The sequence below is a fragment of the Octopus bimaculoides genome, chromosome 5 (genome assembly GCF_046866305.1).
Source record: "Octopus bimaculoides isolate indiv1 chromosome 5, ASM4686630v1, whole genome shotgun sequence".
Classification (NCBI taxonomy): Eukaryota; Metazoa; Mollusca; class Cephalopoda; order Octopoda; family Octopodidae; genus Octopus; species Octopus bimaculoides.
The window spans coordinates 107,873,024-107,885,950 of NC_142932.1; the positions used below are offsets into that span (position 1 = coordinate 107,873,024).

A 12,927-nucleotide genomic window follows, 5' to 3' on the forward strand; every position below is an offset into this window, starting at 1 on the left:
TCTTCTTTTTTTTTTTTTTTGGAGACATCTTTCTGAAAAAAAAAATGCATCTTACATGCCATCGAATATGTTAATTTTCCTTTCTCTATTATTCTCTTCTGTCGTCTTTGCCTGCTCCTCCCCTCTTCTTCCCCTTCTCCTTCTTCATGTCTACCACACTAGTTATATGCATCTCCTCACAACCTGTTGACTTCTTAGTTGTTGTTTTTGTTGTTTATTCTCAGTCAACCCTGATCAGATAAATCTCTCATCAAAGGCATATCAACCTTAACCATCCTTTCTTATTTTCAGGATTACATTATCCGATATGTCCTTTATTTTTAAGATAGTACAGTGTGATTAGAAGGAAATTTGGTTATTATTTCTAGCATGTCTACACGCCACCTCGAGGCTCCCTCACTTGAGATCTTAGTCATCTCAACAGGTAATCCTCTCTTAAGTAGGTATTCTATCCCCAACCCACTACTGTCAGTCATCCAATTCTCATCATCTGTTCTCAGCATGAATGCACTATAAAATTCAGAGACTCTTTTTTTATGGCTTTATATATTAACTTGACTTCAGTCTACACTGTAATCTTTATTTTCAATTCTTTTCTTACCTTTGAATATATTACAACAGTCAGTCTATAAATACGACTGTTACATTTGTGTTGTGATGGAGAAAATTTTTGTTATCAATAAAAGCAGGCCTCTCAACATTCACTAAGTTATTATTAATGACACCACCACAGCAATGCTGGTTAAATCAATCAAATGACCAGGCACCACCTGTAATTTCAGACCTCCACTGGGTACTACCTGATGTGTAATCAGTAATTCTGAAAGCATCTGGTTTCTTTCTGTCTAAAACCTCATTACTCATTTGCTGCGTCTGCTGATTGTGCTGCTACCTGTTAAATATTGATTTCTTAACATAGACACGGAGAATCTTTACAAAGTGATTTAAGGGAAATATCTCTGACCAACAAACCAACAAACAAGCCTCTACATCAGTGGTTCTCAACCATTTATTTTATCAATGGACTCCTTTGATTCCTATTTTTCTCCACTTGACCTCCATAGCCATTTGATGTAGATAACAAAAATTCCTACTGTATTTTTATAATTAAACATTATCAGGAATTGTATTAAAAAAAAAATTATGTATTGTAGAAGTTGTTGTTGTTATTGGCACTCCGCCGCTTACGACGTCGAGGGTTCCAGTTGATCCGATCAACAGAACAGCCTGCTCGTGAAATTAACGTGCATGTGGCTGAGCACTCCACAGACATGTATCCCTTTAACGTAGTTCTCGGGGAGATTCAGCGTGACAAAGAGTGTGACAAGGCTGGCCTTTTGAATTACAGGCACAACAGAAACAGGAAGTAAGAGTGAGAGAAAGTTGTGGTGGAAGAGTACAGCAGGGTTCGCCACCATCCCCTGCCGGAGCCTCGTGGAGCTTTAGGTGTTTTCGCTCAATAAACACTCACAACGCCCAGTCTGGGAATCGAAACCGCGATCCTATGACTGCAAGTCCGCTGCTCTAACCACTGGGTCATTGTGCCTCCACATTCTAGAAGTATAAGCAATTTATTACACATAAATTTTAACAACAAAATATTATACGGACCTACAAGGGCCATATGAACACCAGTTGAGAACCACTGCTCTATATGGTCATTGGACCTGCTAGAAAAAGCAGGCAAATTTTCCTCAAACCATATCCTACCATAAGCATAGGCATGGATGTGTGGTAAGAAGTTTGCTTCCCAACCACATGATTATGGATTCAGTCTCACTATGTAGCACCTTGGGCAAGTGTTTTCTACTATAGCCCCAGGTTAACCAAAGCCTTGTGAGTAGATTTGTTTGACAGAAACTGAAAGAAGCCCGTCATATATATGTAGATATATGTGTGTGTGTGTATGTTTGTGTGTGTGTGTGTGTGTGTGTGTGTGTGTGTGTATTTTGTGTGTATCACTCCACTGCATGACAACTTGTTAGTTTATGTCCCTGTAATGTAGCAGTTCAGTAAAAAGACTGTACCAAATTTAAAAGTAAAATATTGGTGTTGATTTCTTCCATTAAAACCCTTCAAAGTGATGCTCCAGCATAGCCACAATCCAATGACTGAAACAATTGAAACATAAAAGATAGATGAGTCTCTACTTGGTCTCTGGACCTGCTAGAAAAAGCAGCAAAATTTTCCTCAAACCTATCCTACCATCTTAGAAAAAGTAAAGATACAATTTTGATAGTAGTTTTGATATATTGTCTAAAATTAGATGGGATGGCCATGGGTGGAATATTCGATGATAGGATTACTCAATAAAGGCTGATCTGGCCTGGGATTAAACAACAGCTCCTGAGAAATACTGCTTAATCTTTTTTCTGTACTTTTAACTGATTTAATCCATTCTTGTCGTTGAGGTCATGTAACCAGCTGCTGACATCACAATACTGTTGGTGTTCATCTGTTGATGAGTTCTTGTTATCAACGAGATCCTAATTACTAAGTAACAAGGACATACACAAGCCAACACTGGTCATTAAGTGGGGGAGAAAGATACACACACACACACACACACACACACACACACACACACACACACACACACACACACACAAAGACACACAGAAACATGAGTATACATACACACACATACATTCACTTATACATACATACAAACACACACACACACACACACACACACACACACACACACACACATATCATCATCATCATCATTTAATGTCTGCTGTCTTTGCTGGCATGAGTTGGACAGTTTGACCAGGGCTGGCAAGCTGAGGGGCTGCACCAGACTCCAGTCTGATTTTGCATGGCTTCTATGGCTGGATACCCTTCCTAAAGGCTTCCACACAGTTTCCATCTGCCAAATTCATTCACAAAGCATTGGTCATCCTAGAACTATTGTAAAAGACACTTGCTTAAGCTGCCATAAAGTGGGATTGAACCTGAAGCTGCATAGTTGCAGAGCAAGCTTCTTAACCACACAGCCATGCATTGATAGTAAAAAAAAAAAGTAATTCAGTGAGTGTAATAGCAGGAGAAAGATTAACTATTTTTACCTACTGTAAATCATCCATAAATGATGTTAATTTACATGTTATTGTGTATGCAGATAGTTTTGAAATAATTAGAATATATACCAAAGGGAAAAAGTAGAAAATATATTTAATAATGTTTTTTAAAAACTATTCTCTTGTTAGTTATCTTTAAAAAGATATATTGGAATAAAGTAGATTCCAAGGAAACTGAGGTAACTCTTCAGTGAAAGCTATCTATTATAATCACCAATAATGATATCAAAGTTAGTGGGTCCCCTACATGCTCATGATAGTGTTATATCATTTACTTACTTAATGTTATCAACTGGTTATTTTTTATCTAACAGTGATCAAATTAAGTGGCTTTCTCCATATGTACGTGTAAGTAAATATATATATATATATATATACATATATATATATATATATATATATATATATAAGTTCAAAAAGAAAAACGACAAAAGACAACAACGCAAGGACGTGATACAGATTGTGTTACTAGACGCTCGGGAAAGGAAAGAAAGAGAATATGACGTTTCGAGCGGAGCTCTTTGTCGGAAACATAGGACAGTCCAAAGAAGGGAAGACGGAGGAAGAAAAAATCGTCAACGATATCCACGAGGTTACATTGTGGAATCATATATATACTTAACTGATACTTGTTTTATGAAAGATGAAAAGCAATGTTGACCCTAGCAGGATCTGATCATAGAAACTAGGTACTGTGAGTTATTTAGTTAATCATGCTACCTTTTTTTTTTTTTTTTTTTTAACTCTACTACTTCTGAAGATTAGGATGATAATATAAAAGGAAAATAATTGTAATATAAACTGTTCATGTTTAGATTAATAAAATTAGTTTCATACACAGGTACACAGTTAATTTTTGGAGACAAGCATAATTGCTTGTACACTACTGGTACTGACTTTATTAAACTAAGAAGCATTAAAAATAGAAGTTAACCTCAACAGTATTTTATTACATTACCTAGACGGGCAACATTGTATTGTATTGTACTAACCACCTTTATCAGACTCTGCAGCTTAATGTGGACAATTTACATAAAGTTATCTGCATGTCTTCTTTATAATTATGTATTAAGAAGATTCTGTTTTTATATTGTTATTAGTTTATGCAATATGTTTGTACTTCAACAGAGGTGACCTTCTTGTTGAAATACATTGATTTCCTTTACAGCTTATTTGGAGTCTGATTAAGAATTGGAAAATGTCACTTTTCCCTGACTTCTATTCCAGCTTTATAAATGAGACTTGATAGATCGATGGACACTGAAGACAAAAGCATATTCTATAATTTAGCCATAGCTGAAGTTTGTTGTAACTGTCCTCTTTGTTATTGTACTGCTATTCTGTATTATCTCCATTCTTCACCATAAGAGGTTAATTTCCTGTCAGTAGATGAATCTTAACATGGTTTTTCTCAGAGTGGAATACATCGTTTTAAAACTGGGCTTCCCCAGCAGGAGGCTGCAGACAATATCTGAGGATGTTGGCAAATTATCAGATTTCTAAATACTAACTTATAATAAGTTTGGAATATAGATAAAACTCTAAGTTAGGAAAAGTCTTTCAAAATTCTATGGTTACCGTTGAAGATAATATTATTAAAAAAAAAAAATGAAAATCACTAGTCTAGTATATAAAAATAAAAATGCAAGCTTCTTACCTTATTTATTTATTTACATATTTATTTATTCTAGCAACCTCCATCGTAAATATAATGAAGAACCATTTTATTGGAATTACAAAGAAATCTATAATCATTGCTTTATATAAATACATCAAATAACTGGTCGGCTGCTATGTCAGTTGGAATATCTTATTAATTAAAAAAACATATACCTTGCAGAGAATAATGTTTAGTTATATAAAAGAACACCAATCAACAGGAGTAAAGAAAAATATTATTATAAGGTTTATTCTTAGAAATTAAAGTTGCTGTGACAGTGTCAAGGAAAGTAAGCACTGAAATAATTATGAAAAGATAGATAAGTAAAAAAATGACAGGCTGTTGTACAAGTTTCTTCTTGCTTGTGCTCTTAACATTGCCATCTCATGCTCTAATTTTATTTGCATTACACCTGTTTCATGTTAATGTTGACTATTCAATCTGAGACATCACCAATTTAAACAAGATTAATCATAATCTATTAACCACTGTATACACATAGTTACAACTATTTTGGGAAAGGATTCTACACCAAATTACCACTATGACATCAATTTTATTTTGTTATATTCTGTATATTGAAAATATTCTTTCCTGAAATAATGCTAAACTCTTTTTCTGAAAGAAAATGAAATCCTAAAATCATTCGGTATCATTAAAGTAAAATTCTAATTCATTGACAATGTAATTTAGCATGTGTGTTTCGATAATAAATTCCCAGATTTCAATGACTAATCAGTGCACAGTTATGCCTGCCTGAGAGGCTCTAAATAAACATAGGCATCATTACTGTGAAATAAACCATATGGATTGTGTAGTAAAGTATTTATTTTAAGGATTGTCACTCTCCTCATATTGAAAATATCTTTACCACAGTCAATTCTGGCCATTGTCCCTTAAAAATGTTTCAAACATGTCGCAAATTACATTACCCTTTGGTTTTGTTAGTCTCCCTCTCAGACAGGGGCTGAGCTATATAAATATTATTAGGACATTTTATTTGATCATCTGCCTAATGTATAGTGGGGGAGGTCTGATCATAAATGTTTTATTCCTGTGCAATGTCTCCCTTACCTCTCACCTCTATCATCTTTTCCCTATCCCCAAATTCCACTCTGAATGTTTTTCTGTTTTTTTTTTTATTGTTGATTTGCCTCTCTCTCTCTCTCATTTTTCATATTTTTTTTTTATTTCTCTCTTCTTCCTGTGCTACTATCATTGAGACAGAGAGATGGATGGGTGTGGAAGAGAGCAAAGGAAAGGAAACATATCTAATAATCATTTGAAAGATCACCATAAGCAAACGAAAGAAAAAGTAAATAAATAACAAAATTATCAAAATCTATTCCATTCAAGAGCCAAATTAATCAATGAGGAATGCCACTCTAGTAAAGAAAAAAAAAGGAAGATGCAAATGTGGATGCTTCCCCTGAAATAGTTAAATATTTAATGTCTAAATAAAGTAAATGTTTAAGATTTCACATGGAAATTTTCATCTAACGGCACATCCAAATGTTATATAGCGTTTTTGAGAAAAAAATGTTTAGAATTTTTTGCTTTCAGTAAAGACATTTTAAATGTTTGGAAAACAGATCTGAAGAATTGTTGCATAGATTAGTTATTGGAATTTTTGTCTGTAGACATTGGTATTAACATGAGAAGTGATAATGATTCTATTTTTGTTGTTTTTATTTTTAATAAAAAAAGGACATAATTGATAGAAAAAAATATATCAAAGTTCGAATATAGTCTTGTTGATAAGCATATGCATAAATAAATATTACAATTTGGTATTTTACTTAATTGTAAAAAAAAGACATTAGGTCTGTTAATATTCAGTATCCCTTACTGGTGCTCTTTACTACTCCTAACCATTATTCTCTCTTCAGGGATATTTCATCCAACTGCCCACCATCAACCCATTATCATTACAATTCTACTTCTTTCCCACCATCATCCCTCTATCACTTTATTTTTCTTTCATCATGATGCCTGTGAAACAAAAGGATAACAGAGCTTTCCATATTCAGTAGCATTACCCTCTACAGCAACCCATCATTTTCCACTGCCCTTGTTTTTCCCTCCCCTCATTCAACCTTTACCAACATCTGCCACTCTCACTATCACTCATCTCTGTTGTTATCCACCACTCACTCTCTCTCCGATCTTTGCATATTATTATTGCTGCTATCCCCAAAACATTTTTCACGCTGTTTCCTGTTCAACATCTTACCAGCAACCAACTTATAGGTTTTGCCGTGTCTCTCCCCACCACACACACCACCATCCTATCACTCTGTCTTCTCCATCTTATACCTTCATACTTACATTCTCTTGCACTTTCCTGATCATCACTCATTTTCTATTTGCATTATCAGTCACATATTCTTTGAAAGAATGGAGATTACATAGTGCAGAGAGGACTTTGTAGTCTTGCAGGGGACAATACAACCTGTCTAGTGTTGGTACCGTGATACAATGCACCCAGGACACTCTGTAAAGTGGTTGGCAATCAGACAATAATAATGTAGGATTGACAATACACTTTGGTAGTGTCAAAGACATGACAACCTCTCTCATGCTAATGCCATGATAAATTGCAACTGGTACACTCTGTAAAGTGGTTAGTGATAGGAAGGGTATCTAACTGTAGAAACCATGCTAAAAATAGAAGTTTCAAACAAGGCATGGTCCTCCAACCTGTCTGGAAGAGCAATAACTTTAAATAATAACTGATTCTGACTGTGATGGACTAAATTTCACTACTTCTGTGGTTTATTCAAACTGTTTCAAAAAGTTACAAACCTTGTGTAATTTCAATGTAATTGTCAATACATTTATGATAAATAGTGGACTCTACACATACTGAATCTTCTATTAAGTCTATGTTCATTGTTTTTATGCTTCTAAATATATACATTTGTAACTATATATTTATGTGTGTGTGTGTGTGTGTGTGTGTGTGTGTGTGTGTGTGTGCATATATGTACATATGCACACACAACAAACTTCTGCACACTATTTGCATACCAAATTCTATTTACAGATATCGATCAACTAAGGCTATAGTAGAAGACACTTGCAGAAGGCTTCTTGTATTTACATTTTATCATCATCATTTGAGCATCCACTTTCCCATGCTTGCATAGGTTGACTGGAATTTCTTAAGGCAGGTTTTCTACAGCCAGATACTCTTCCTGTTGCCAACCCTTACCCGCTCTCCAGTAAGGTATTATTTTCCCATGACCAGACATTGGAAACGGTGGACACTGCTTGTATGACAGTAACATCTATTTACAACTATCATGCAATGTCAAGGCTATAAGACAGTAACACACTTGTGTGCACGCACGTACGCACACATGCGCACACACACACACACACACACACACATGCACACACACACATACAACAAGTTTCTTTCATTTTCTGTCTACCAAATCCATCCACAAGGCTTTAGCCAGAGCTATAGTAAAAGGCACTTGTCCAAGGTGTCATACAATGGGACTGAACCCAAAACCATTTGGTTGGGTAGCAAACTTCTTACCACATGGCCACATCTATGCCTATATGACTTTAATACGTATGATTTTAATATTTTCTTCTTGGATTGTTTTATCTTTGCTCTCTTTCTGTAATTATTGGAAAAGCCTCTAGTTATTAAGTGAAGACCAGATGCATTTTTTTGTCTTTTGCACTTATTTAGGCATATTATAGATGCAAGCATGGCTGCTGTGTGGTTACAAAACTCACTTTGCAACAACATGACTTTAGTTTCAGTCCCACTGCAACACCTTGGGCAACTAATGCTTTTTTTTCAGGGGATTTAGTAAATGGAAACTGTACAGAAGCTCATCATATATATATTTGTGTGTGTGTGTCTTTGTGTCTGTATTTGTACCTCCACCACTGTTTGACAACTGGTGTTGGTTATTTATGTCCCTGTAAACAAAAGAGTTCAATAGAATAATTACCAAAATAAATAAAATCAGTATCAGAGTCTATTTCTTTGACTAAAACCCTTCAAAGTGGTGACTCCACATGGCCACAGTCCAATGACTAAAGCAAGTAAAAAGTAAAGCTATTATTCTTTTTTTTAGAATTATTTATTTCATTTAAAATTATTTGAATTATCTCCTTTAGAACCTTTGATATCACATTCTTATCCTGCAAAATTATCTGCAAAGAATAATCGAAGACAAACTAGCTAATATACATCACAGTTTTAGAAATGGCAAGTTGGTAAAAATAGTAGAACCGAATAACATAATATTCAGTTTTGTCCTTGCGTTCAACTTCAAAATCTAACTTTGCTTTTCCTTCAGCTAAGTTTACTCAATTATGTACCCAGCATGCACTGAGGTGTTTTAATTGATTATACACCTCCACAAAAAATTTGTTTGTGACTTTGTGCCAATAGGAAAAAATCATTTTATTAGATCATTGATTTTTGAGATAGACACAACACCACAAATTTGGTGTAAGAGGTTAGTCGATTAAATCAACCTTAGTACTTGACTAGATCATCAAAATAGTTTCCTCTCATTTCTGTTCAACTTTAGGCCTTATGGGATTGGTATCTACATATGCTCAAGTAATATATATGCTTTATGTACATTTTAGAATATTTTATTGGCATTCTTTCTTGGCATTGACATTTTAGGTCATTATTAATTCTGTTATTACATTAAATGATTTCTTAAATAGTAATAAATTGGTATCCTGGGAGAAGCAATATATTGAACAATTTTTGTAATAGCTTAATGTAGATTGGTGTTGAACAAAGCTGTGTAGTACCATAGTTAGCAGAATTCTTCCAAATAGAGAAAATTAACTGCAAGAATGATTTAAATGAAAAGTTTGGAAGACCATAGATTCATAAATTCTATGGTGATTAACTCTTTTGTTACCAAATTTCTGTTGAAATACACTGTTGCTGTTTCAATTAATTGTTAAAATAACGAAGAATTCAGTAGAATAACTTTATTATTATGCTGGTGTCTGGAATGTAAATTAACACAGAATTTTGATGGAAGGTTTTAATTTAGATCATTTAAAAACAGGATATCATAGAAGCAGGGTGGTTTTGAGTGGCGTTGGTATCCGAAGGGTTGACTGTTTTCTGGAAGAGAAAAGTGACAGATTCATTATTGTTGTTGTGTAAGTCTAGATCAGATGACTAAAAGCCTTATTTATACCCATGACCACTTCTTCCTTTTTTTTTACTTTTTTTTCAACGACTGTCTCTAGTATTACATTATCCTTAGTGTTTTATTTTTACTTTAATAAAACAGTAGAATGTGATTGTGAGGGAGATTTGGCTACTATTTCTAGCATGTCCAGAAACCAGCCTGAAGCTCTCTCTTACTGGCTTGAGCAATAGACTTATCAGGAATTAATGTAAACATTCAGCAGAAATTACAAATAAGTTTAGAGAAATCAGAAACAAACGTAATCTGATTTTGTTTTACCGCATGGACTCAATTTCTCATGTGGGTTAAATCACTTTTGCCTTTTTGTTTTTGTTTATCATTATTATACACTACTCATGTGTCGGGGAATACCCTGACATAATCATGAATGTCACATAATCTCATTTCTCTTCTTCACTTTAATTTATAGGCTTTAAGCCTATTTCAGATTTTTTGAGTGCATGTGTGTGTGTGTGTGTGTGTGTGTGTGTGTGTGTGTGTGTGTGTATTTGCTTGTCTTTCCTTACTATCTCTTTCTTTCTCATCCTTAGTTTTTCTCATTATCTCCATGCATCTTTCCTCTGATATCTTCCTGTCTTTCCTGAATATTTTCTGTTACATTTCTCTGTACCTCTTTCTTCCCCTCCTTTTATCCAACTATGTCAATGTCTCTTTCTTGTATCTAATTCACATCTTTATTTTATACTTATATCTTTTGTATTTTGTTTAGTCTTTTATTTCAGTTTATTTAAAAAAAAAGAATTAAGCTTGTTAAATTTGATTGAATGTAAGCCTCTTTGATATCATGTAGGGGAGTGAGATTTCAATCTGTTAATAACATTAGAAGACAGGGGTGAATGCACACACACATGAATGCACCCGTACATTTACAAACACTCACTCTTCTACATGCATTCATAACTCAGATATGAAAATGCAATTATTGAACTGCCTAGACATACACAAAACAAAGCATATGACACATAGTTGCTAAATTTTAAGCATGCACATACACACACAGCCAACAGGGAGCTTCTATGTGGTTATTGAATCGAGTAGAAATAACAACCAAACCTTGCTCAAATTATACCCTGCAGTCTTAAAGACGGATATATTAGTCAATGTAGTCCCTGATATTAAAGAAATGTTGGTCAGAACTGGATTGCCTTTTATCATAGGTCTGCTCTATAACAGAAGGCCTGGAGCTAAACAGCAATGACAACACTTACACATAACTGAATGCAGATATTGTTAATATCACATACACTCTGTAACTGATCTTCAGATATATATTGAAACACATGAAGACATTTAGTAAATGCCACTTTTATGGCACTACATAAGTGTGTACCCACAATTACTTTCTACATACAATAGACACACAGAGAAAATGGTGTGTATATGCCATTGCTATGTTGCATATGCATATATATATATATATATATATATATATATATATATATATATATATATATATATATATGTATATACCAATGTGTGTGTGAGCAGTAGTAAGTGTATACTGTTAAATGCACTTGACTTGTGCATGTGCATACATATACACACAATTACTATATTGCAAATACACACAGTCACACAAACAAGCACATACCATTACACATAAACATCCTTTCTTTTTCATGTTGGGTGTTTTAGGATCTTTCTGTAGATTGCGAAATAACCCCCTGACACACACTTTCCAATCACTTATAAAGTAATCTTTTTGAATTTTCAAATTGAATAATTAATTAAATTTAGTGAAAATAGGGGCTTCTGTTTCTTTTCAAAAGTTTTATTGTCATTCATCTTTCAATTCTTTTCTAATTTGATTCAAACTCCAGGGTAAGAGAGGAGTTTAAATGTTATCTCCATGTGTTAAAACACAAAAGGAGCAGGGCCTAAATGAACAGGAAACTTGTCAAGCAAAGAACAGAATAACTGGGCATTCATCCCTGAGTACTTTGCTTCTTCAGCAATCTCTAGTAGTAGTAGTAGTAGTAGTATTTATCATCATCGTCATCATCATCATCATCATAGTTATTGGTTTCTTTGTTGTCCTTCTTCTTTCTTCATCTTCTCATTTTGTCTTATTCTATTTCTTTTTTCTTTTCCTTTTTGTTTTTTCTCATTCTTCTCATTCATTTTTCTCTTGTTTGGCATTCATCTTTTTTTTAACTTTTTATATGTAAAACACCTTAAACTGCACTGTTAAAATGAGTTAAACTCACAATTTTTGTTTCCTTAGGCACATCAACAAAAGCTTTAGACTGTTTTTAAGATTCTTTATTAATAGAAAAATCCAAATATTCTTCCGATTAAATAAAGATTACGGAGACAAGAGGGGAAAACTACTGAAACCAAATTTAATTGGCTTTTTTAAAGTTTTCCTATTTTATTGTTGTGTTGTTGTATTTTTATAAAATAATTTGGTTATATTTTTATTTAATTTACTCGTCTTCAAAGCTGTTAAGCAATTTAGCTTTCAGATATTTCCCATTATATTAAATAGGAAACATTGCATATTAAAGTGGAGACATCGCATATTGTAGTGTAGGACATTATATGGAGAAATCATGTATTGGAGTGGGGACATTCATAGGCTATAGTGGGGACATATTGCATATTGTAGTGATGATATCACATATCATAAAAGAGATATCACATACTGCAGTGAAGTTGTCACAATGTAGGGGGAGAGGCATTATGTATTGTAGTGAAGACACATCGCATGTTGTAGGTGAGAGTGACATCACATCATCATCATCATCGTCGTTTAACCTCTGCTTTCCATGCTAGCATGGGTTGGACGATTTGACTGAGGACTGGTGAAACCAGATGGCTACACCAGGCTCCAATCTGATTTGGCAGAGTTTCTACAGCTGGATGCCCTTCCTAACGCTAGCCACTCCGAGAGTGTAATGAGTGCTTTTACGTGCCACTGGCACGAAGGCCAGTCAGGCGGTACTGGCAACGGCAACGCTCAAAATGGTGT

At 34.2% G+C, this 12,927-nt stretch overlaps 1 protein-coding gene across 2 annotated transcripts in view; it reads left to right on the plus strand.

The window, feature by feature from the left end:
* The window catches only part of LOC106883080 (uncharacterized), a 439,153-nt gene that overhangs the window by 234,828 nt on the left and 191,398 nt on the right, over positions 1-12,927 (plus strand). The gene's annotated exons all lie outside the window — the stretch shown is intronic.